Source organism: Pollicipes pollicipes, unplaced genomic scaffold (genome assembly GCF_011947565.3).
Source record: "Pollicipes pollicipes isolate AB1234 unplaced genomic scaffold, Ppol_2.1 Scaffold_7262;HRSCAF=8765_pilon_pilon_pilon, whole genome shotgun sequence".
Classification (NCBI taxonomy): Eukaryota; Metazoa; Arthropoda; class Thecostraca; order Pollicipedomorpha; family Pollicipedidae; genus Pollicipes; species Pollicipes pollicipes.
This window is the reverse complement of record NW_023597055.1, coordinates 13,808,566-13,833,160: the sequence shown is the minus strand read 5'-3', so window position 1 is coordinate 13,833,160 and position 24,595 is coordinate 13,808,566. Positions and strand designations below refer to the sequence as shown.

The 24,595-nt window shown below is 47.8% G+C and overlaps 7 non-coding genes across 7 annotated transcripts; 5 read left to right on the top strand and 2 right to left on the bottom strand.

Annotated features, from left to right (window-relative positions):
• The first annotated feature begins 342 nt into the window (after positions 1 to 342).
• Positions 343 to 416, top strand: TRNAT-AGU (transfer RNA threonine (anticodon AGU)). The gene has a single exon. It is a non-coding gene; the product is annotated as a tRNA-Thr (tRNA).
• Positions 417 to 591: 175 nt separating this feature from the next.
• Positions 592 to 665, bottom strand: TRNAT-AGU (transfer RNA threonine (anticodon AGU)). Its single transcript has one exon. It is a non-coding gene; the product is annotated as a tRNA-Thr (tRNA).
• A 2,318-nt stretch (positions 666 to 2,983) lies between these two features.
• On the top strand, positions 2,984 to 3,057 carry TRNAT-AGU (transfer RNA threonine (anticodon AGU)). Its single transcript has one exon. It is a non-coding gene; the product is annotated as a tRNA-Thr (tRNA).
• A 211-nt stretch (positions 3,058 to 3,268) lies between these two features.
• On the bottom strand, positions 3,269 to 3,342 carry TRNAT-AGU (transfer RNA threonine (anticodon AGU)). The gene has a single exon. It is a non-coding gene; the product is annotated as a tRNA-Thr (tRNA).
• A 12,008-nt stretch (positions 3,343 to 15,350) lies between these two features.
• TRNAT-AGU (transfer RNA threonine (anticodon AGU)) lies at positions 15,351 to 15,424 on the top strand. Its single transcript has one exon. It is a non-coding gene; the product is annotated as a tRNA-Thr (tRNA).
• Positions 15,425 to 20,612: 5,188 nt separating this feature from the next.
• Positions 20,613 to 20,686, top strand: TRNAT-AGU (transfer RNA threonine (anticodon AGU)). Its single transcript has one exon. It is a non-coding gene; the product is annotated as a tRNA-Thr (tRNA).
• Positions 20,687 to 24,521: 3,835 nt separating this feature from the next.
• Positions 24,522 to 24,595, top strand: TRNAT-AGU (transfer RNA threonine (anticodon AGU)). The gene has a single exon. It is a non-coding gene; the product is annotated as a tRNA-Thr (tRNA).

Below are 24,595 nucleotides of genomic sequence, written 5' to 3'. Positions count from 1 at the left end.
TTTCCCATGAGCCCTTGCCAACGGTCAGCATTGATAGAGCATATTTTTCACCTGCCTTCCCTTCGCCTACAATTGTTTTTCCTTGCACTCTGCCTCAACCAACCTTTTTCCAGTCAAATCATTCATTCCACTCCAGATTGTTCATGTTTGCCGGTACTCGTGGAGCGTTCATTTCATGCGCGTTGTTTTTTGAGAGTTGGGCAAATTTTTTATTTCATGTAATGTGTATGTGTAACCTGTTTTTTCTCATTTGCATGTCTAGTGTCTCAGAACACAGCGCCCACAAGCCGCCGGTTACACCGCGGATTTTTTTCGTGGTCAAGTGTTGTGAAGATCATTGATGGCGCCATGGCTTAGTTGGTTAAAGCGCCTGTCTAGTAAACAGGAGATCCCGAGTTCGAATCTCGGTGGTGCCTTTTCGTGAATGCAATCTGATAACACATGCTCAATCTGTGACCATCAGCGCGTTTCGTGGTGTTTAAAATAGTTGTGTCGCTGATTCCGTAAACGCTGACGTCGACATCATTCACCTCTCCTCATGTCATCGATGGCGACAGATTCATTATAGTGTTATCGTAAGACACCATAAACAGGCACCACCGAGATTCGAACTCGGGATCTCCTGTTTACTAGACAGGCACTTTAACCAACTAAGCCATGGCGCCGGCTAATCGTTGTCGAAACACGTGACCGACAAAAATTACTTTCTTAACTGGCAACCTGTGGGTGCTGCTTTCTGAGACACAAGATGTGTGGTCCGTGGGTGCTGTCTTTTGAGACACAAGATATGTGATCTATGGGTGGTGCCTTCTGAGGCAAAATATACATGCTCTGGGGGCGCTACCTGTTCATGCGCCACATATGCAAACTGCGGAGGGTGCCTTCTGAGAACATGGTCAGGCCCTCGCCCATAACAACCCGATGGAACTGTTGGCAAAAAGATCTTAAGGGGAGCATCTCCTCTTCTTTGTGCTTGTCACTCATGGTTACACTAGAAGCGTGCGATTTGATCAGTAATATCAGTTTTCTTGAAATCGCTCTGAATAGTTCAGAATTTCGATTTCATGTAACCGATCCCTTGGCATACATATCATTTGACACCCTGCTCACCACTTTGAAGGCAATACCTTTCATTCGCCTTGCTTTTTCCAACATTTGAGTTATGCGATGTTTGAAACACAGAAATGTGTCCAAACGTTGGTATGTTAAATGCTATGAAGGCTTAAATGATTGGCAAGAAGATATGCGAGCCTGGAGCTATAATCACCCGAATACAGCGAAACGCTTTACTTCGCCTTTGATTTCCACCCTATGACTCTAATCACAGAGGCTCTTTTTGAGGCACACATTGACTTTGGGAATGCCAGTACACATGACCCATGTGGCGCTCTGGTTCAGACTTTCACCAGTGTCCTCCTCGGTAACAAGCCCTTGCCGCTGGGCCACTCGCAAACGTCATTTATTCGTACCAGTAGAGGTGCACACGGTGGGGATCATGACGACAATGGTTGTGACTGCAGGGAAGAAGTGTAGTGCTGTTATAAAGCTTTTTTATCCTGTCCCAGCGACCAGGAGTCATAGCTGGGGGTGAGGAAACTTACTTCTGGCTGAAGGCCAGGCAAAGAGTTACGTTAAACCGGCTTATGTCAGCTGGAGTTAATATGGGGCTAATCTTTCTATTTTTTGGCGGACAGGAGCTTGTACTTAAAAACTTCGTGGTGTGCTTTTTACCAAGAAAGCATGCACCATGCACTCCTTTTTGAACTCTTAAATGCAGAGCTTGCCAATGGGGTCAAATGGGTTTGCTGACAATGTCAGAAGGTATGTTTGCCATGCTATGATAAGCTCGTGAAATTAGATCAGTAAATATTTAAGTTACTTTGAAAGGTGTGTGGTTTTTTCCTCCATAACAGCATATCTAAGTACCACTCATTCATACCAATTTACCAACGTGATCTGTTGGTCAAAAAACGTACATGAGGAATATGTGGCTGAATTATTTTCTATGTAGCCTGTTTGTGCATTGTTAGGATTGGAAAGTACGGCATTTTTTGGTCTAAATCGACTTTTCTGAGTTGTTGTGTTTATTGAACGTTTAGGAATTATAGAGTAATGATTTTCAGTTGATTGGTTTTCAGTCCGATCAATCGCAATAGCTAGCAAATTTGAAAATCCGGTCCGGTCCCAATCCAAGTGTTGGTATGAATTTCTGATCCGGTCCAATCTGACCTGCGGATTCAATCAATCCGTGAAGTGTTTTATGGAACACTCCTTTCAAAACACCGTTATTTCCCACAGCGGTTCCCTATCTTACTACCATCTTTCTATCTTTCCTATCTTTCCCTATCTTTCCCAAATGGAAACACATAGTCACCATATTACAAAGCTCCGAAGTTGAAAACAAAAGTTTTCATCGTTGCACTACTAGTACAAAAAAGTCATTGTTGCACTACTAGTATGCAAAAGACGGCCTACTCTTAAGTAGCTTCAGACCACTTCGCAATTTAGAGTACTTCTGGGGACCATTCTAACTTGTGCTTATCACATAGACGTCCGTGTCGAAAGCCACAGGATGCTGGGCTTTCTCGTGTAAATACCGCCGTGCTCACGCCCAGCGCAGCGAACCGTGTAATCATAAGGCTTCGCTTTATGCCTCCAGCGATTATGCATGATCTTTGGCTAAGTGCCGTGCCGTTATTTGGAGTCATACTGCCGTGTCGCATCTCACCCGGTTCCAAAAACTACAACACCAATTTGTACAATTTTGAGCACTCGCTACTGATGTCCTTAACCGGATGATGATGGTCTTTTCGCTGGATTGAAAAGAACATATTTCAATGTGGTGTATATGTGGTATTGTGTGTAACGTGTGTGCATGACCACCGTTATCTATTCACATATTTGGCGGCTCAGAAGGCAGCACCCATAGGCTGCCAGTTACATGAGGAATTTTTCGTGATAACGTGTTTAATAGGCGACAGCCGGCGCCATAGCTTAGTTGGTTAAAGCGCCTGTCTAGTAAACAGGAGATCCCGAGTTCGAATCTCGGTGGTGCCTTTTTGATGCAATACGATAGCAAATAATAACCTGTCACTACTGACGAGTGCTGTGGTGTTCGAGATGCAGTTGTGGCTGTTGATTTCGAAAACGCAGATTTTAAAACGCTTCCTGCCATTCCATACGGTTATCAGGGTGATATGGTTCATCTCACTTCATCCCGTCGATGGTAACAGAATCATTATCTGTGCTGCCATATAGCATTGAAAACAGGCACCACCGAGATTCGAACTCGGGATCTCCTGTTTACTAGACAGGCGCTTTAACCAACTAAGCCATGGCGCCGGTTGTTATTACACAGATACGTGATCGAGAGAAAAAATCACTTATCAACACAGATAAAAGATCTGTGATATCAGATGGCGGCTCCCCCAAGTCATCAATCCGGCGTCTAAGAATGTACCACCCAATAAGCACACAGGTGGTGTCCCTGAAGGCCGAACCGCATAAAGAGCACGTATCTGGTGCCTCACAAGGCAGCGCTAATAGGCTGCCAGTTACGCACGGGACTTTTTCGCAGTCGCGTGTTTGGCGGTGATGGCCGGGGCCATGGCTAAGTTGGTCAAAATGCATGCCAAGTAAACATAAGACCGCGAGTTCGAATCTCGGCGACGCTTTTTTCAATGTTCAATGTTGCCAGTTGTTTCAATGAAAGTAAATTTAAATGCATGTCCGTCCCAGTGGCTCAGTTGGTTAGAGTGCCTGTCTTCCGATCCACCCACCCGTGGCGGGGTGGGCTCGAGTCGCTTTAGGACGCTCGCTATCTGCCCTTGACAGGTATGGCCTGCGGCCGGTGGCAGCGGTCGCGATGAAGGTCACTTGACGTCAGAGGGCAGGACGGACCGTGCCGAGCATTGTGGCACGTTAAGCTTTTACCACCAAATTCTGCCGTTGACATGGAATTGCGCGATCGGATGGTAGGGTTCAGGACTCACACAGCACGCACTGCTTAGCGTAAGCTCTGATCCCTGAGGTCCATCCATTCACAGGGTTCGGGTCAAATCTGTAAAAAAATGTCATCCGACAACACAGGTGATCGATCTGCCATCACCGACCCGTCTTGTGGTGATTTAGTGGCGGTATTTGGCGTTAATTTCGAAAACCATTTCGTTTGTTGTTGCTTCGTCCGGCTTACATGGTGGGGCAAATGCCTTCGCTGTCTTAGACACAAAGCTAAATTTGTGCATCGTGTATTTATTTTTTGCGTTATATAACTAGCTCGCTTCGGTAGCTGGTTTTACCTGCGGGTTGCATACGTTCCAAATGACCGAACAAACAAGAGTTTTGCAGGAAAAATTGGCCATATAAGTCCCTTACACATGCATGGTTCACTATCGTCGTTACCGGTCGCACCTGCGCGCGCCCCCTCACTGCCGCTGGGTGCGCCCCTGCGGCCGAGCGCGCCCGGGCCACCCACGCTCGACGGGACTGTCCGCCACAGGCGCCGGATGCGGGTCCATTGTGTGCGGCAGAGCGTGCCGCAGAACACCCGCAAGACGGATGACGGGCTGATTATGGGCGCGCCGCGAGATTGAATATCGAATAATCGGCCCCCGGCAAATAGGGGCCATCCGTACGCGCGTGTCCAGCGGGCGTGAAACGCGCGGCGTCAGCAATCAGGGGTCCATCTGCACGCGGAGGGCCGGCCGGGCTACTCAAGACAAGGCAGGAAAGCACTGGATGAACGATGCTTGGGAACGCCATGAGAAACGTCGATGGCGCCTAGCTTGTTCCCATGTGAAGAAGACTTATGCATGCATTGTCGGAGGCAGATATTGTTTGCATTTTCTTACAAAGTTTGAGCGACGTCGTAAATCTGGATTGTGTTCGTTCCGGTTATCTTATCACGAGTGGCGCGTGTTGCGCCGTTGGAAAATGACAGTGCCGAAACTTTCGAAACGTGTTCCCAAGCAGACGACATAAAACCAGATATTTACATCAGCCTTGTATATCTGAATAGCTTGCGTTATTTTGTATCATTAACGCGGCATGACGTATATGCGGAGTGACGTATGTCACACATATAGTGTCTCTGTGACAGCCATTATTCAGCACTTCCGCATGTTTGCTTTCCTCGAAAGAAGGCGACACTCTCCTCCGCGGCGACCCTCTCCTCTATGGTGACCCTCTCACTCCACGGCGGCCCCCTCCTCCGCGGCAGCCCTCTCACTCCGCAGGGGTCCTCTCTTCCATGGCGACCTTTTTTCCACGGCGACCATCGTACTCCCCAACGACCCTCTCGTCCGTGGCGGCCCTCTCCTCCACGGCCATGCTCTCCTCTGTGGTGACCATCTCCTCCCCGGTGACCCTCTCCTCCACTGTAACCCTCTCCTCCGCGCTGACCTTCTCCTCCCCGGTGACCCTCCCCTCCACGGTGACCCTCTCCTCCCCAGTGACCCTCTCCTCCACGGCGACCCTCTCCTCCACGGTGACCCTCCCCTCCACGGTGACCCTCTCCTCCACGGTGACCCTCTCCTCCCCGGTGACTCTCTCCTCCCCGGTGACCCTCTCCTCCACGGTAACCCTCTCCTCCGCGGTGACTCTCTCCTCGGTGGTGACCCTCTCCTCCACAGTGACCCTCTCCTCCACGGTAACCCTCTCCTCCGCGGTGACTCTCTCCTCGGTGGTGACCCTCTCCTCCACGGTAACCCACGGTGACCCTCTCCTCCACGGTAACCCTCTCCTCCCCGGTGGCCCTCTCCTCTCCTGCGACCCTCTCCTCCCCGGTGACCCTCTCCTCTCCGGTGGCCTTCTCCTCTCCTGCGACCCTCTCCTCCCCGGTGACCCTCTCCTCCCCGGTGGCCCTCTCCTCTCCTGCGACCCTCTCCTCCCCGGTGACCCTCTCCTCCCCAGTGACTCTCTCCTCTCCGGTGACCCTCTCCTCCACGGTGACCCTCTCCTCCCCGGTGACCCTCCCTCCCTGGTGACCCTCTCCTCCAAGGTGACCCTCTCCTCCACGGCAACCCTCTCCTCCGCGGTGACTCTCTCCTCGGTGGTGACCCTCTCCTCCCCGGTGGCCCTCTCCTCTCATGCGACCCTCTCCTCCCCGGTGACCCTCTCCTCCCCGGTGACCCTCTCCTCCCCGGTGGCCTTCTCCTCTCCTGCGACCCTCCCCTCCTCGGTGACCCTCTCACTCCGCGGCGACCCTCTCACTTCCCCCCCCCCCCCCGAGCTACCGTCGGTGCATCGGTCCGTGCAAATCCTGATCCAATAAGCGCACAACGGACCGGGGACCGTCGGTTGATCGCCTCCGCATTCATGGCTTCGTGAGAGAGGGGGGGGGGAGGCGCGGGGTGCACGGCGCTGGAACAGGTGCGAACTCGGCAGGCAGTCACGTGACCCACGTGCCGGGTCAGGTGCGAGCCTGGAAAGCAGTCACGTGACCCATGTAACACGTCTATCCGAGTATTCGTGTTCATCTTCTCAAAGCTCATTAAAGAGAGGAGGATCGACTTGTATCTTATAACACAGTTAGTCACTGGTATACTCACAGATAGCCGTGGTTCGCTCGCGTACGAGTACGAGTACGAGTACGAGTGCGCTAACGAGTACGAGCCGCGGCCGTGGCCGGGTCACGTTTGCAACATACGCAGCATGCATCAGTTTACACATCCCGAGGGTGTTGCTTGGTGACCTCTGCACTCGCGCGTGCGGGCCCGGGAACATTCCGGAGCGGCTAAGACGGCATTGCGGGATCGAGTTCACGGTCGGACGTGCTGAGCGTAACGGGCGGCTCACGTGCCGACATCGCTCTGATGTGATGTGTATAATAACTGTGGCCTGGACAAGCCGACAGGTGTAAATGGCTGGAGAGATTTACGTTAGCTGGGAACAGACAGGCGATGCTGCCGGCATGAAGCGAAGGAGTTTATCAGCAGATGGCAGACCACAACAAGCATACATACAAAGGGCAAAGAATCAAACGTGAAGTGATAGAGTACAAACACACAGGAAAAGAAAAATCCGAGCCTAGCTTTTGCAACAACGGCCTGGAACAGGTAGTCACAGTGAGCTGGCAGGTAGTCACGTGACCCACGTGCTGGGGCAGGTGCGAACCCGGCAGGAGGTCACGTGAGCCCGGCAAGCAGTCACGCGCGCACTATGAGATTTGCGAACCCAGTCGGTGGTCACGTGGCCGACTGTCTACGTGCACGCGGAGCAACGAATTTGAGCAAATGCAAGATGCATCGAAGCCGTAAAGCTGCTAGTGCACAAGCTCAAAGCTCATGATAGAAATATTTTCGAGCACTATCTAAGAAACCAACAGCAATACTTCTCCACCTTTCTCAGCACCCAGCATCTCACAAGTTGCAAATCATCTTATCACCTCACAAGGATGTGTTATTTGATGCAGTAGCCCCCTAAACCCCCTCACATCTATCATCTTATCATATCATCTTATAAGACTATGACATTCATGACTCGCAAGCAATGTTTGCCTGCATACAAAATTCAGAATTCTTAAGGGAAAGACAATTCCGCAAAGCTGTATCAAGTGGGCTTATACCAAACGTGTATATCAATGACTGCGCAGACCAGCATCCACAGACGAAATGAATTGCTAATATAATGGCATGCGATGGATTAATTACATGCTGTAATTCTTCAATAGGCTCAAAATGTTGGCAAGATTATAATCAAGTAGCAACTTGTCTTTGCATACCCCTGCAACATAGGTGCTAGCGTTTCTTTTAGTTTACGAGCTTCACTACTTTTATCGCATTAACATCAATAGAAGCCATTGGCACGCACTACCGGTGATCACGCCCATTTCAAGCCCCTGATTCACGCTCTTTTGTCAAATAAGTGTGATCTCACATTTGTACAGCTCGCGGGACTATCAAATTGTAGGTTTTCTCACAATTTCCACACAGATCTTCAGTCACAATACCGAACTTCACCGTGACCTCCCTTCGAAACAAAGTCCCAGCGGGGGTTCATGGTGATGCAGCTCAGGAGGTTTTTCTTGTAAAACACAATTTTTTGTTCAAAATTTAAATTTGTCGTACCATATGTGTGAATTATTTAGAGAAATATATGTCTAAATTTTCTTTAATGTTTCCCAAGTTACATAATGCCTTGCTAACCCAGAAAACCGTGTGAGATTCTTTGCTCCGGTGCACACGGCAGCAACCGAGCTGTCCGTAAGAAATATACGAGTAAATGAAGAAAAAACGCCAGCAGGAGAAAAAAAGACAGAATTATCGTCGCATCTTCTTTTTTAAAACATTCGGGAGAGCGTCATTCTTTTTTCGGTGTACTTTTTGCAGACAGTGGTGTTCTCTTTTATAACTTTGACCCATGGCCTAGATATAAGGAAAATATCCCGTCGACGAGGAGTGCCGCACAACCCGAAAATGGTCACGTCCCAACATTCGCGGCACACATTCAGCAGCGAAATCTTACTAACAGCTAATCATCTTCCATATCATATGTGCCACATCATCGCTTTTGCGACTGGGTCAGCGGCCATGCTGCTTTTTACCATAAGCAAAAAAAGCCTGTAATATCATGGCGATTGTATGACGTTTCTGTGACATCATCATTGTGGAGGTGGCTTTGAAATAATCCCTCAATAAACCTTTTGCCACACTTGGGGGCGTGTAAGTCAGGAACCAGAGGGTTTTGGACCTTAAAAAGGGCATGACCGTGAACTGTATCAAAAGGTCCTCAAGATGGCTGTTTCAGTTCAAAACCCCATGTAAGGGTGGAACATTCCCTTTAAGTTGTAGGTTTCATGTGTAGTACGCGTTAAAAAACCATGCCCATGTCCGGTATGGGACATTTGAGACCCTTACCGATTTTCCAGCGAGCCGTGAAAGTGAAACGACGCAATGCCCGCCAAATCTGCAGTACCATTTTCTTAGGCACGTAACCGAAATCTGCCCCACGGAAGCCATGTCAAACTTCCTCTGACATCATGAAAGCTTGCACATAATTCCTGCGAAATCGCCCACTATATATTGCAAAACTCATGGTTTATGGGGCTATGCTCTTTTTCGAGCCATACTTGTCGCAGTTTAGTTTATTGACATTGACATGACATGACATGATCAAATGAAACAACTTCAGAAAATGCTCTCATTTCTATGTATTTAGCTATTGACTCAAATAAGTTCAACCATTATATTTTACTACTGAAAGAAGTTTCAGGAATCGACACCTTGACCATCGGGACCTTGTATTAATTCTTAGTTGCAACTTGATCACACCAAAGCTGTTGCGAAGACGATTGTTCATAGATATAAGGATATTGGATTAAGATATATTTTCAAAAGCGAAATTAATTAAAGCTGTCGTGCGAATTGCTATTCCTGCTCTATAGAGTACCGTGGGAAACAGGTATATGAAATATTAAATCCTGGCACTATCATGCAAAGTACCTGTATGCGAAATATTTTAAGATGCGCAATGAACAGAAAGCATGCACAAAGCTGCCGGGTTGTATGCATTTGATTGATTAAACTTCTGCAAAAACATCACGATAGAAGTGTTGGAAGCGTTAGATGGTCTTTGACGTGAGAAATGATCAATAAAAGCGTATGAAAATAACAACCATACCTCAGGTTTCAAGGATATTGCAAAGCACAACGTCCACTACAATTTAACGTTATTTTTCACGTTTCCCTTTTGCTTAATCTGGTTTTGAGCCTCAGGCACGGGTGGCATTTAACGTGCTCTCCCAGCATAGGGGAAATATCGCCGAGGGGTCCTTTAGAGTCCCAGTAGCATTGTACTGGCTTTGTAGCGATGCAATCTTTCCGATTTCTGATAACTTCATGATGGTAAAAATTGGGAATATGTGCCATTTGATAAGAATCTGTGTGAAAAATATAGCTTTCCGCAAGAAGCTTGCTAGGGTAGCGGGGAATGTACCCCCCCCCCCCCCTATCCGACGGTAGAGAGGGACACATACTCCCGCCCCCCCTCCCCCACGGCGCCCAAGAAGTTTGATCAGCTCCCACTTGACTCCCACTGCCCTGAAAGCCGCCAGGTCACTAACATCAATCCAGATAAAAGGTTAAACACACGGTCTCACCACGCACGTTTGTATTTCTAGCGCTATCCCTCGAGGCTCAATCGCCCTCACATCCATTCTAATAACAATCGCCTTCGCCCTGAATAGTTCAATTCAGGAGAACATTTCCCCACCGCGGAGGCGCGTACGCTGTACCATTCACATGCAAATGTATTCATATCGTCCGGTGCGGCACATTTGTCGCGACCAGCGCGCCACGCGCCGCCCGCGCCGGCGCGTTTTCGGCGCGATTTGCATTGCAAATTTGGTCATGGGTCTGCGGCCCGCGCATCGTCGAAATCGGCGAGATGGGTGCTGACGTGGGAGCGGCGTCCACCGACACGCGGCGAAATCGCCGAAGTCGCCGAACGCGGAACACAGCGGCTAGCGTGTGCCACAAATGCAGATGTCCACACAGTCCACATCGGGTTGTCCGCATTCACATCCGTGTGCCACCCCCACAGTCCGCATCGCGCGACGGCTGCTGTGTCCACAAACAGTCCGCAACAGCAGGTTATTCAGAAGACGTGGGAAATGCCGCGAAAATCTTTTGCCGCGAAAGGTCCTGGCTGTGCTGTCACTGGCCGCAGTCACGAATGGGCGAAGATGAGGGCTGAAAAGCGGCGTTTGAAGCGTCGGTGCCATATTATCGTTGGGAGTGTCGCTGTTGCATTATCCAGCTCAGGGTGGTCTCAAGAGTGAAAATACTGAGATCATCTCTACGACATGGACCCCGTTGATACATACATATATTAGGGCCAAGACAAACAGAGGAGGAAAAACACTGGACCCCGCAGCTGAGAACGACTAGTGTCACGAAAATTCGACTGTTTTTACTGCGGTTCAAACGATTCCTTGCGCTACGATATATTTCAGTTCTGTAAATGCTTTTCAGGTGTTTACGCATACACATGGTCGCGTCTCCATGCTTAAAGAATCGTAGCGATTCCAGCCCAGTAGTGCTGGCCGATCACGTGCACCGAAAGGCTACAAAAAACGACTGGATCTCGCTTCCGTCATAACTGGACGCTTCGCTGGTGATAATAATCAGATGGTGCAGGTTTATCTTATGGATTTGTCCTTTCCAATCGTGCGGCTTTAAATGCATTATAAAGCTTTATCCTAGACGTTCTGAGAAAAGGGAAGTAACAAAGGTATTCATCAATTAGATTTTTGTTTAGTGGCTAAGAACAGTGCAGCCAAGTTCGTAGAACAGTGAAGATCCGCACCAACATCGGGTATTTTGCGTATCTGTTGGGAGTTCTTTTTGTCTCACCTGCTCGACTCGTGCATCGATCCCTGCCTGCCCTCGGCCTTGATGCAGCCCGTGAAGTGCGGCGTCAATCCTTTGAGCACCGCGCTCCGAGTTGTATCATTTACATCCCATTCCCCTCCCCATTCCATTCCCCATTCCATATCCCTTCCCATCATCCGCGGCCCTATATCCCGCATCCCTATATCCCCGCATTCCTGTTTGCGGGCATACTCTGGCTCACGTTTTTCGTGCAATTTTCACTCGCCGTAGTGGACATGTCAATCGTTACTATTACAGCGCTTCCACTCGGCGTCAGCCCTGGCTGCGGCGCGAGCAATTGTCGGTTGCGTAAATTGCGACCAGAGCAGAGGTCAAAGATGTGGAAACACACCATCTATGATCCATCAGCTTCGAAATATGGGCAAGACATGTTCAGTATGGCACGTGCACGCTTGACATGCGTGCACGTGGCATGGCGTGCACGCGTCGTATAGCAGGCGCGTTGTATCCGTTTGAATATTTTGCTCCAAGCCACGCACCATTCTTGGGCGATTTTGCAATAACTGGTGCGTGACATTTGGAAGCCATTGGTATCGTTTTGGTTGCATGATCATTTTAAACTGGAGATAATGAGGTTCATTCCCTAAATGTTCATCTGTCGATCGTCATTTATCTGTCACAAATGTTGAAATGTAAAAAGTTATTTCATGAAGGCGTTGCTCCTATGACGGCATAAGACAAAAGCTTCACAAAGCTCTAGCACCACATAAGGCATTATTTAGTGTGCATAACAGTAAACTTAGTCACAAACATACCCCTAATGTTACTTGGGTACGTGCGTCACACATAGTAAACAGGCGATGATAGACGGCGATAGATACGAAGATAGATAGATGCGGAGATAGATACGGAGATAGATAGATACGGAGATAGATACGGAGATACATAGATAGATATGGATAGATAGAATAAACGTAACGGAGACACTTTCATATTGGACAACTGTAACGGCGGATAAGCCACCTCAGTGTGTGCAGCCACGCTTTAGCCGGCGCCGTCCCGTTCAAGAGCCCCACCGCCCTTCAGATCAACGCTTCAGCCCTTGCATGTCTGTTGAGACGGCTTCAGCGCTACGGTTTATCCACTCAACGTCAAACGCGGCCGCAAATCAAACCGGCCCGGCCATCGGGTCGATGGCGGCCGATCGGCAGGCGCGGTCCGTCCGGACGTGATCCAAGGCAGCCCGGCAGCGACGGCCACCAATCGATAATTTAATCACGCCGGCCCCGTGCGGGCAGCACAAGCACGATCAGCGAATGATACAAGACGCCAGATGAAGCTCGCTGGAATGAGCGTGACCCCAAAATGGTACGCGCGTTATTGCGTCAGGACGTCAGATAGCGCGCAGTTAAAGTGGATCAACCGTAACAGTTAAAACGTCAAATCGTGCTCGTCGATAGATTACTGATTTGTGTTATCTTCCTGTCCCAGGAGCAGCCTTTTGCTCTACCAACAGGCTAGGCCACGAACTTATTTCCGACATTCGTACCTTTACGCTCCCACCAACATTTCTGCATTTCCGTTTCGCTGAGTCCACGACAGGCCAAACATCTACTTAGCCAGGTTTAACTGAGCAGTTCTAGACCGACTCATGACTTTCTAAAGGGCAGGATTTTGCATTCGCTGAATTTATTCTGGCCATTTTTCACGCAAATCCACAAGCAGCCGGCAAACAGGGCCGTTTCTCATGCGCCGCCATTAAAGTCGCACAGTTCAAACCGTCCTGGCGCCGTGCCATATGGCAGCCCGTGGCAATGGCAGCACTCCGCCGCCTGGGCGCGGATTATTTGTCGCCTGCGCGCGGCTCCGATGGAGCTGTGTTGTGTCCGCGGCGGGCCGTGTCGTAACTCAGCGCCAAGTGGGGTACGCGGGCCGTCCGGTTATGATTCGGACGTGTCGTAAATGTGTCGCGGTGCGTGCAGGCCGGTAAATCACAATTAGCGCCGTGAACAGGCGCCGAGGGGGATGCCGCGCAGTTCAGCGGAAACACCGGGCACCAGGGCGGGTTGCGGTCGAGTGGAGCGCTGGGGGTGGGCCGCGCCACGTGCAGGTCAGTCGGGAAAACTGCCTAAGTTCTTTGAAGGAAAATCTACGCAAATCAGGGCAGCCATGATGACAAATGACTCAGGACTTCGCCCGTTCGTCCGCCTCCGTGACTAATGGCCAGGGATGTGACTGTTAACCAAAGGACATCTATGCGCCAGAACGCGTGGATTGCCTTTGACCTGATCGATGTACAAAAGCCAGCTGCCCTACGGCCAAAAAAGGGTCGATCCGGCTTTAAAGGCTTATGTTGTGCACGGTTTTAGACGAAATTGTTTGCTTAGATAACAGAGTAGTATTAGCCTTATTCCTCGGACAAAAACCAGGAGAGTGGAGGTGCAGTTGGGTTTAAACCAACTGCGTCTCCATTCTCTTGGTTTTTCTCCGGGGAATGAGACTAACAACACTGTCTTATCTACGCGAATAAGGTTCCTCGCTAATGCACTGAACAACTTACGAAATATGTTGTGCAATCCTGCCTGGCCGTCATTAGGACGTATGTCACGCACTCAGCTGTTCGCAATCTGACAGGAGGCAATGACGGAAGTTCTGACCACCCGTTGAATACAAGGTTAGACTCGCTTCTATCAGCTCAGTGTTACCCAGCAACCAGCGAAGTCAGATGGCGAAACGCTTGCATTGACCGTTGCACAAGTTGTATGAAATGAGCATCACAAGAGTGAGTTATGTAAGCGTCTTCAGACGTGTCAAATCAGCATCGACGCCAGCCAAGTGAACTACATGTGCGCTTGAAAACGATATCGCAAGCCCAGGTACATGTCCCGCATGTGCACGATGTACGTACACCCACGGAAATATGTTTGTTTGTGAGAACAGCGTGACATCCTTGGGACGCGTCTCAAAACATGGTATGGTGACATCTCATGACCAATTTTCTGTTAACAACACTTGGCGGTGTCACTGCGTCACTTGCAACATGCATAATAAATTGTTTTAGTGTTTCGTCAAAATCACGAAAACAACGGTTCGGCACAGCACTACACATTTTCTTTCTTTGAAGCCCCAGACCTTATTTCTGGACTGGGTGATTTAAGCGCATGGCAGGTAATTTACTGACATATTCCTGGCAGCCTTCGTGACTTTGCGTGGGGATTTTACGATCTCAGTCAAAGTTGTCATGGCAACCAGCGTGGTAAAACGAAAAGGCTGCCTGAGCAGTGACGACATAAAAAGCAGGCTTTTAGTGTGCCTCAAGGTGGGTGGTCTGATTGCACTTCGGCGTTTATGGGTATGAATAACGCCGGTAGAATAGAACATTCATGGCTAGCGCAGCGGCCGGGTAAGCCATTTCGCAAGGAGGGCATTGGTGGAAGTTGAGCGTGTGCGTCACTAGGCCACCAAATATGTCGCTGCTATATTGTACCTGGCTTTGTAAACACAGCCTTCCAGCACCCTGAACATTCAAGTGATCAATGTTTCCCAATACCAAAATACTCTTCGAATAGGGAAGAATTCAGTCATTGGACGACGTTTAGATGGATTATTTTGGTTTTGGCCCCATTCTTGTACATCGCTTCCCTTTGACGTGCTCGAAGCTCTTATATCTCACAAAGGTTATTTGCCAAGTATGGTATTGCAAACATCGTGTAAGATACATAAGGGGCACCCTTGCATCGCACATGATACGTAAAAAGGACATAAACAAGTACATACAATGACCATAAAAGGTTGCATACCACATCTCAAACTGCTTGAACACACGGCCGCGAAGCTCGGCTGACGTGGTTATACTGTGCCGCATAGCACTCCTGCTCTGCGGTACAGACACCCATGGCGTTAGTAGCCTGTCTTCACGTATTCCTGTGGCCAGCGGGTGGTGGCGACATACCAAAACCAGTTCGAGCGGCAATTGCATCAGCGGTTTTCTTCTCAGCAGCGTTTAAAATGGAGATCGTCGGCGCCATGGCTTAGTTGGTTAAAGCGCCTGTCTAGTAAACAGGAGATCCCGAGTTCGAATCTCGGTGGTGCCTTTTTTCGCTTCTATCTGGGTACTCATATAAGCAATCGACACTTTCTTGGTGTGCCCTGTGGTGTGTTCGATGTGGTTTGGGTTTTTATTCCGATTATATCCGATAGATCCGATAATTAAATTTATTTTCTTATAGGAAATCTGGTTTCTGCGACGGGATTGAAAGACTTACTGATGAAAGCCTTATCGATTGAAATCTTGCGATGTTTGCCTGATGCTGGTAGGGACCATGTATGTGATGAGAAGAATGGCAGGTACTAGCGAACATCCAACAATGTCAAAACAAGTTGCCATTTGCATAGGCGATTTTTTTCTCGGTGACGTTTTTGAGGAACGGCCAGCGGCGCCATGGCTTAGTCGGTCCAATGCCTCTACGCGTCTTCGCACCATTAACCTGAATGACGTCATCGAGGGCATTTTCATTATCTTTAAAAACTTATAGATAAGACAGTACTTTTAGCCTTATTGTTCCCAGAGAAATCAAGAGATATGAGAGGTATATGCATTGATATTTTTGGTAAATGTCATTATCCAAACGGATATGAGTGGGAAATTCATAATTCAAAATTGCCTGCCGACCACTTTTTTTCTTTTTTTTGACAGCAAGCCACGGTTTCTACAAGTGACCAAAATTCACGGGGTTTAATAAGGAGCAATGGGCAACGATCGATACGATACAGTATCTACCCAACTAAGGATTAAAATGCGTGGAGAATACGTATACCCCAAACGAATTCATGTAACTATGTAACACGCATCATGCACCACTCATACATGCAAGTGATTTCAAGCACACAAGCATCACGCATCACACACCGCTTAGACGTGCAAACGTTTTCAATTAGGCAGGCATCGTGCATCACGCATCAGGCATCACTTATACATGAAACGGGTTTCAAGCTTGCACGCATCACGCATAAAGTCACTTATCGCATTCGCATAATCGGCCATGATGAGCCCTGTTTCTTTAGTTCCGGTCGCCGACTTCTTATAAGAAATGATTCACTAATTGTCCAGTCTGGATGGTCCAGTGCACTGCACATGGCTTTGAGTTTTGAAAGTGGTATGAGGTCCGTACTAGAGATGCAACTTTTCAGCCCACCAACCCGCCAATTTCTGACCCGCAAAAAGCAGCGAACTTTGGACTGGGTTATATCTGCTGTGCAGTGAAAAATTTCAGCACGCAGAACATGTTATTTTTTGCCATTCCTCCTTGAAATCGGCAATCATTTTTCGCGCTGAAGGATCTTGTATTTTTTCTTTTTTTGCATCATGCAGTGTGTTGTAGATATAGTGCAATCTTTGCCTCGGAAAGGAGCAGTAGCGACGGAACATCTGTGTAGAATGGGGTGGGGGTGGAATGCGGCGGGCTGGCGAGTTCTTTCTTTCTTTCTTCGCCCCTTTCCATGCACTGTCAAAGAGTTAATGTTAAATGTTCCCGAAGTCTAGGCAGGCGCCCCTGCTACCGCTCATAGTTGACGGGCGGTTTGTATGTTTGAAATAACGTGTCATTAACGTTTGAAAACATGTATTTTTGTCATTTCTCTAAGTTAAATACTATGAGATAGATTACTTCTACGAACTGTGGCAATCACTGGAAAAGTTAGCTTGTACTCAAGGTCATATAATTATCATGACAGTACTTGATGGCCACTTAAACTTGACTAGTCTGGACTGCCATCATGACGTAGGGTTATGGGGAGGGGGACTAGGTGGCACTGGCCTCCACTTTTTGAGAATATTCAACACTGCGGCCACGGCTACGGCTAATGCATGGGAGGAATCAACGGCAAAAAAATGACATGGCAATTCATGATCCAACTATGGTGCCAATGTTTTTGTTAGCACAACACCCTGCAGGCTAGATTAATCACGATATGTCTTCAAGCTCAGCCCAGCCTCAGTGCTTGTCAATTCAGCAGGACACGTAGATTTCCGGGAAGTTTCACTCGGATTGAATTCCCCTTTTCACGCTCCACAAGCAATGCATTTCAGCAGCTTGCATTTCAACACCACACGACTGGTTGGTGCTATGGTAGCCCAATTCAAAATTACACATAACGATGTTTGAACACCTATCCCCAATCTGTGTCATTTTACTAGGTATTATGGATTTTCAGTCAGACGCGTACGTTTCAGATTTCCGTAAGTTCCACTTTAACACTACGCGTTGGGAATGTCCCCAAATCATTGAATCGGGCCCTCAGTATTACTGATAGCTTCATTTATACCACCACCAATATCGGTGCATATCATCTTCTCAATGCACTGCATTGCATACATAAGTGCTTTGTTCCCATCATTATCGATATAATAATTCAAATGTTTCCAGTAATGTTTGATTTTCTGTCAAGAACTATCTACAGTCATAAGATAAATAATGTGGGCCGGGAAAGTACTCAAGGGAAGGAGGCCTGGGTAGGACTATCGTGCACAAACTGGATATTAAATAAATATGCGTGCCGAAAACGCTTCGCACTGCTTGGGCTTCTAAGAGCAGCACGTCAGGGTAACTAAATATCGGCAGCTCACGCCATACGTTTTCCACCGTGGGAGCTTCTCTCACCAACAGGCATTTTATCACCGAGGCGCGAGCACGTCCACCCGACATTCGGCGACTGAAGAGGCGAATGGTGCAGATGCGGGCCCGGCACCAGCCGTCTCACTGGCACTAACTGTCTAACTGGCACTAACCGTCTAACTGGCACTAACCGTCTAACTGGTGCTAAGTGTCTAACTGGCACTCACTGTCTAACTGGCACTCACTGTCTAACTGGCACTAACTGTCTAACTCGCACTAGCCGTCTAACTGGCGCTAACTGTTTAACTGGCACTAACTGTCTAACTGGCACTAACCGTTTAACTGACACTAACCGTCTAGCTGGCACTAACCGTCTTTACTGGCGCCGGGGATCGCTCATCCACTGCGCGTGTTCCATCTCCTGTGGAAAACTCGTAACCTGCAGCACGTTCAGACCTAGGGCATCTCTAGCCAGCAGGAGCTCAGTGACTCAACTTAGCAGCCAGCATCACTGATCAAGGGTCGGTGGAAGGACTGGATCTTGTCGCCGAGGCTGCCGCACTACGCTCCATCAGCTGGAAAGCCCATGCATTCGTCCAGCATGTCAAGAATGTCCCCTGCCCTCAAGCAGCACACTGGCAAGGCGAATGCATGGCTTCGAGTTCGGTGCCAGCATCATCCACGGGGAACTCGGAATGCTGAAGCCGACAGCGGAGACAGTGAACCCGCTGGGGTGCATCTCCTGCCTCTGCTTTAAGGACAACACATTGTACAGTCGGCAGTTGCGTGGCTTAAGCCTCTAAGCAAAATATAAATATTGTTGTCGTTTGATGCGCAGCATTGAATATGAATTGCCAGCTATTGTCATGTCTTCGTCCAGCGGTTCAGCTCAGCTCGGTCAGACAGAGACGTGTAGCGATGCGGCGATCTGTATTGGACCGAGTCCAGAGGCGCACCGCCCCTGCTATCCCAGGCAGGCACGTCATTACATTCAGTTCGGATGAACAACCACTCATAAGTCAGCTCACACTGGGCTAGTATACAAGCACCTATCACGCGTCCCGTACGGCCCGCCACGGGACGGTGGTCAGCGCCCGGGGCGGTAGGTCGCATTCCACCGCGCGGCCAAGGTCGCGCCGCGACACGGCAGGGACGGCAGACCAGATTTGTTTCCGGCCTTAAGCAACCCTTATCCGGTATTGGCCGGACAAAGGCGAAGCAAACCAACGGTATGTTATTTTTTGTTCGCTTCATAAAACTAGCACTGGTTAGGGCCCAGATTTGGTAGATCGCTAGGCCCAACAGCGCATCGACTGGGCAGTTCTCATCGGGTGAAGCCGCGATGATGCGCCGTCCGGTTTGGATCAGGAGCCTCGGCCGTGGAGATTGTGGTTACTTAGCTTGTCGCGCTGTTATACCTGGCCGCTCCTTAAATGTGTATTGGCAAGCAAGGTGAGAGATAAGCGCACAGTCGCTTCGCTATGCAGCACAAGGCTACTCCGATAGCCGACCATTTTGTCCCGTCGGTTGATCTGACCGACCGGGGTTCTATCTAAATTCACACTGCGGCCTGGAAGTTCGATGGATTCTATCTCTTCAATTTCGATGTGCCCGGCATCAAGCGGAAGATTATTCAGGTTGTCTTGAAGGCCGAGGAAATGACCATTTTTTCTCCAGAAGCTGAACTCCTACAGCACATCGGGTCAAAGCGGATATACATAGTACGCCGCGAATTTTCGACTTTCGAGACATGACCAATGGTCTCAGTAGCTTCATCGGTAGCATGCTGGGTCCATAGCCGAAGTGTTTTGCGTTCGAAGTCAGGGGTTGTAGCACATGTATATGATCTATGATTAATTCACATTTAAGACACGTTCTCTAGTGTGGCACTTGCGCCTCGTTTCAGTTCGCTACCTTCAGTTACCGGCCGCCACATGTGTAGTTTAAACTAAAAATTTAGCCTGCATTGCACATCTGGTGTATTTCTAGTCATACTCTGGATGTTGCGCACTGAACTTTAAATGAACAAATGATGAGTGGATTGGCGCAAAAACGAAACGCCTAAATTTGAATTTCTCTCCTTACAATTGGCCAGTAGGGACCATGTATGTAACCAAAAAGCAGATGCCGGCAAACCTTGAAGTTTGTCGAAACAGCCCCGCTAGCTACATCATCCTGATAACGTGCTAGGGAAATCTCCGCGGGCGCCATGGTCAACGTAGTTGAAGACTCTGTCAAGAAAGCAGAAGGTCCCGAGTTCGGATCTCGGTGTTGTCTATCTTCAACGTTTTCCGGTAACACAAAAGAGCAATCAACACCACTGACGTGGTCACCTAGCTGTAGTTTTGGGTATTTGTTTCGAATATGCAATACATGTTCTTCTAGAACGTATGGTTTCCATCATGGATGTATAGTTTATTAACACGTCTGGCCCTACTGGCCTTGTTAACGGTAATCCCCGGAGAAGAGGTACAACGTTCTTCAAAAAAGACCAATTTAATTCAGCCAGTCTCTACCGGCCCAAACGGACTGGCAGGAGGCAGGTGTGTGGCAAAAAAAATGCAGATACTGGCAGACAAGCTCAAATGATTATGTGAAAATGTCAAAACAGGGTCACCACTTCAAAAAGTGATTTTCTTCCCGGTCACGTGCCCGTGAATCATATGTCGGCGCCATGGCTTAGTTGGTTAAAGCGCCTGTCTAGTAAACAGGAGATCCCGAGTTCGAATCTCGGTGGTGCCTCTTTTCAGTAATGTCTGAGCACCAACACGCTACAAGCATCCATCACACATGCATTATGTGCATGCCCACTGTGGTCTTGGATGTTGATTTCCAAAATGCAATGATTGTGTTACGTCAGTTCTAGTTTCAACGAGATCCGTCTTTTGCGTCCCGCCCAGATACCCCACTGCTTGGCACGGCTTGCCCTCCCTCCCCCCCCCCTCTCCCCCCAAACACATTTAATCCGGCAAGAAACCGAGGACTTTTGTTCGGGCAGTTGGACAAACTTTGTGGGATCATGCAGGGTAGGAATTTTAAAAAATTGGCTAGCACTGAAATTATGTGTTCCATATATGTGCAGATATCGATGCAAGCATCAGACATCATGAAATAAACTCACTGGGTATACTTTGTTCATTGGAATACTTAACAAGATATACTTTATTTATTATAATACATTATACAATACGATTTGTACATTGGCGTGCTTTTAAAGGGAGTGTTTTTATATTTATTTGCGGTTTTAAACTAAAGGAGACATATTTAACATCTTTTGGTGCTGTTTACAATCCTCCCCTTCTTAAGACCTGAGCCCGTCTGGTTTCTGAGCTACACGCCGGCGAAGGTGGGGAAAGGTGTATCCGGGAAAACATTGGAAAGATACCTTGGCATTCATGGCGTCATAATAGCGTCATTCAAATCCTGGGATTCCATAAGCGACGCGGCGATCAAGGCCTAGGAAGGTATGATTGTCGAGGCGTACATATCTGGCGTTCATGAGCGCGGTTTCCAGATATAAGGGCCGTCAGTTGGCTCCCAATCAATGTCGTGCAAGTTACGATTATGTCATTAAATTAAGACGCATTGAAAACATATTTACTGAGCAGAAAATGTCTAGAGCAGTCTTTTGTACTGAAATGTCACACCGATAGTTACAAGTAAGCTTGTTCCATCATATCTGATGCTTGCTTCAACGTTGTCAAATGTAAAACATTCCTTTTAAGTATATCAATTTATATCAATTTTGAGATTGGTATGCATGCTCTACACAAAACGATCACTTTTCAAAGTAAATATGTTCATCAATACATCATCGCTTACGCGCGTCATGGAACGTTCATGTGACATCAGAGAGGCAGCAAAACTGGTCGTGTCAAATTGCCACCCTAGCAGGCGGGCTGACTCACATGCACTGCTTCAACTTTCCGAGAGGTGTCGTCGTAATGAGTATGACATTTTCATAAACCGAATGTCGTGCATGCGTGCTATGGCCTTTTCTTCTGGTGTCCTTGCATATTCTTCTGTGATTTCATAATGTCTTGTTACATTCACATCCTCGGTCATGGCGCTGCACTTAACTTATTCCATTGCAAGTGTTATTGCCGTTATGAGTAATACTACCGACTAACTTCCTAAGATGGCACAAAGCGTGATTCATGTTTGAAACTTACAGTGAATGCATAACACTGCTTGCGAACCAAACAAACTCCGTTGGTTACAACAATTGTGCTCACGTACGCCAGACACGAGAAAATGAACGATTATATCTGTCTTCGCCTTCATGGCCGTGTGGCCAATGAAGTGGTAGCATGTGAGTGACGTTTCCCTGTCGGCATGCATTCCTGGTTAGCGTTGAAAAAGTCCACATGAAATCGCAGGTGTCTAGCTCAGAACCTACAGGGCTTAAGTCCTAAAAGAAAGGTTTCACGTTTACAGATATCGAAGCAAGCATCGGATATGATGAAATAAGCTCTGCCATAACCATTGGTATGCTTTTAAGTGGGAAAACAGCTCTAGACAACAACTTTCTTGTTTTCGTAAGCATGCGCCTAAAACATCATCGCTTGATCACGTTATTAAACTTTGTACGGCGGCACTCACTTCTACCTCTTCAATCTTCCGAGAGGCGACCCGCTCCGGTCTAGATGTGTGCTGAATCAAATATTGTTGCGTTAAATGATGGTGTTTTGGCCCTTTCTTCATGGTGTTCTTGCATATTCATTGGTTAGTGTAAAGTACTTACTTGTATTCGCATGCCTGGTACTGCGTTATTCTGAATTATTCGGTTACAGGTCTTATTTCTGCAATAACTATGAAGAACCTATGACTTCTGGCAAAATGCAGCAGAGAGCATAATATTGCAAAGTTTGCACAATATTGACTGAGAGTCAATTGAAGGCCGTTGAATCTGGAAATCGCGCTAAAGACCGCCAGACATGTATAATTCGGCGATCATATTCTTTTCGGTCTTGAATATTGCGTGACCAAGGAGTGACACAATTTAGACGACGATTCTATGAAGTTATGCACGCCTGAAAGACCTTGAAATAGTCTGCCCGAAAAAGTCTACGTATTTTTGCTGGCATGTAGCTCAGAAACTAAAAAGTTTCAGGTCATAAGAAGGATAGAGCTGTGAACTGCGCACAATGATCTTTCACTTGGCTATTTCAGCTAACAAAATCATAGAAATGCAGAACACTCTCTTTAATGAAATGACTGGGAACCTGTGTTACTTACATCACCTAGCATCGTCCATGAGCTAATCTAGCCCGCAAATGCTGGCGTATCACAAGCACAACCTTTGTGGATATCCGTAGAGTGGTAAGGTAGTGTTTATCTTTGTCTGCGTATTTCCCATTTACGAAATGTGGAATTCACGATCACAAAACAAGTGCTGTTACGTATGTTACTTTTCACTTTTACAGCCATTGTAGTTTCTTCAGCATACATGTCTCATGACGATTTGGGTCCTGATTTATTCTCCCATCTCTTCTCATATCCCCACACAGGTTTGTGTCATGAATTTTCGATGAATGTACGGCACCAATCAAAACCTTCATATAGGTCGGGAAGTTGCAGTTGGCAGGCTTTATAAACAGCTGCGTCCATAAGCACACAGTCCTGCTCTTCTACGTGTTAGTGTTCGTCGTAACATGGTGTTACGTTTAACAATCTCTCACTTTTTCGTGTCATTCCTTAACCTAAATGAGGCCACGTAAGTGGCACGAACGGCATTCTTGGGTATTTTCATACATTGCTTCATAAGCAGCTCGGTGCATAAAATTTAATGCGGTATTTATTGCGGACTGTTGAATGGTGCAGACACTAAAGGACACAAGAAAGACACACGAAAAACTCAGGCTCGTCCATGACACCATGGACGAGCCTGAATTTGTACGCCAGATTCAAGAAATGGTTATAGTATTGACATTTTGACTATTGTGGCGCCTTCGTCTTCTGTGAGGTAGAAAGGAGGAAAACGCTCAGTTTTAGTGGCATTGTTGGATTAAGACTGCCTGCAGCTTCGTGGGCTTGTGTGACGATTTTTCTCGTGTACAGTGTAGTGATCTGAAGAGGGATTCCGGCGCTTTGAGATGTCCAACATCTGTTTCCTCATGGTCGGTGCAAAATCACTTGAGGCGGGTAATTTTAGGACTGTCATTTGGCGTACTGAGATGCGGTAGTAGTGTGCGATGTCTGGCGCGTTTTGCTCACAGATGCAATTAATATCCCACCCTATTCCTTTTCCTGTGTAGTTGCAAACTGACATCAGTTTTCAATAGCATCTTGCTACTACAGAAATTGTGTAGTCTTGGTGCTTTTATTATAACTGACTAAGCCCGACGACAAGCATAGCACAAGCGAGGTTCTGAATAAAATGACACTGATAACCCGCTTTGAAGTGCTGGATTGAAGTGCCGCCGGATTGAAAGCCGGATTGAAGTGCTGGATACTGCCTGGCAGGACCTACTTGTGGCCATGCCGACAGATAAGGGAAAACAGCTGTACGTATAAAACAGGTTGTGAGTCACAGACACGATTTTCTTCTCAGTCACGTGTCAAAAGTTATCTCGTCGGCGCCATGGCTTAGTTGGTTAAAGCGCCTGTCTAGTAAACAGGAGATCCCGAGTTCGAATCTCGGTGGTGCCT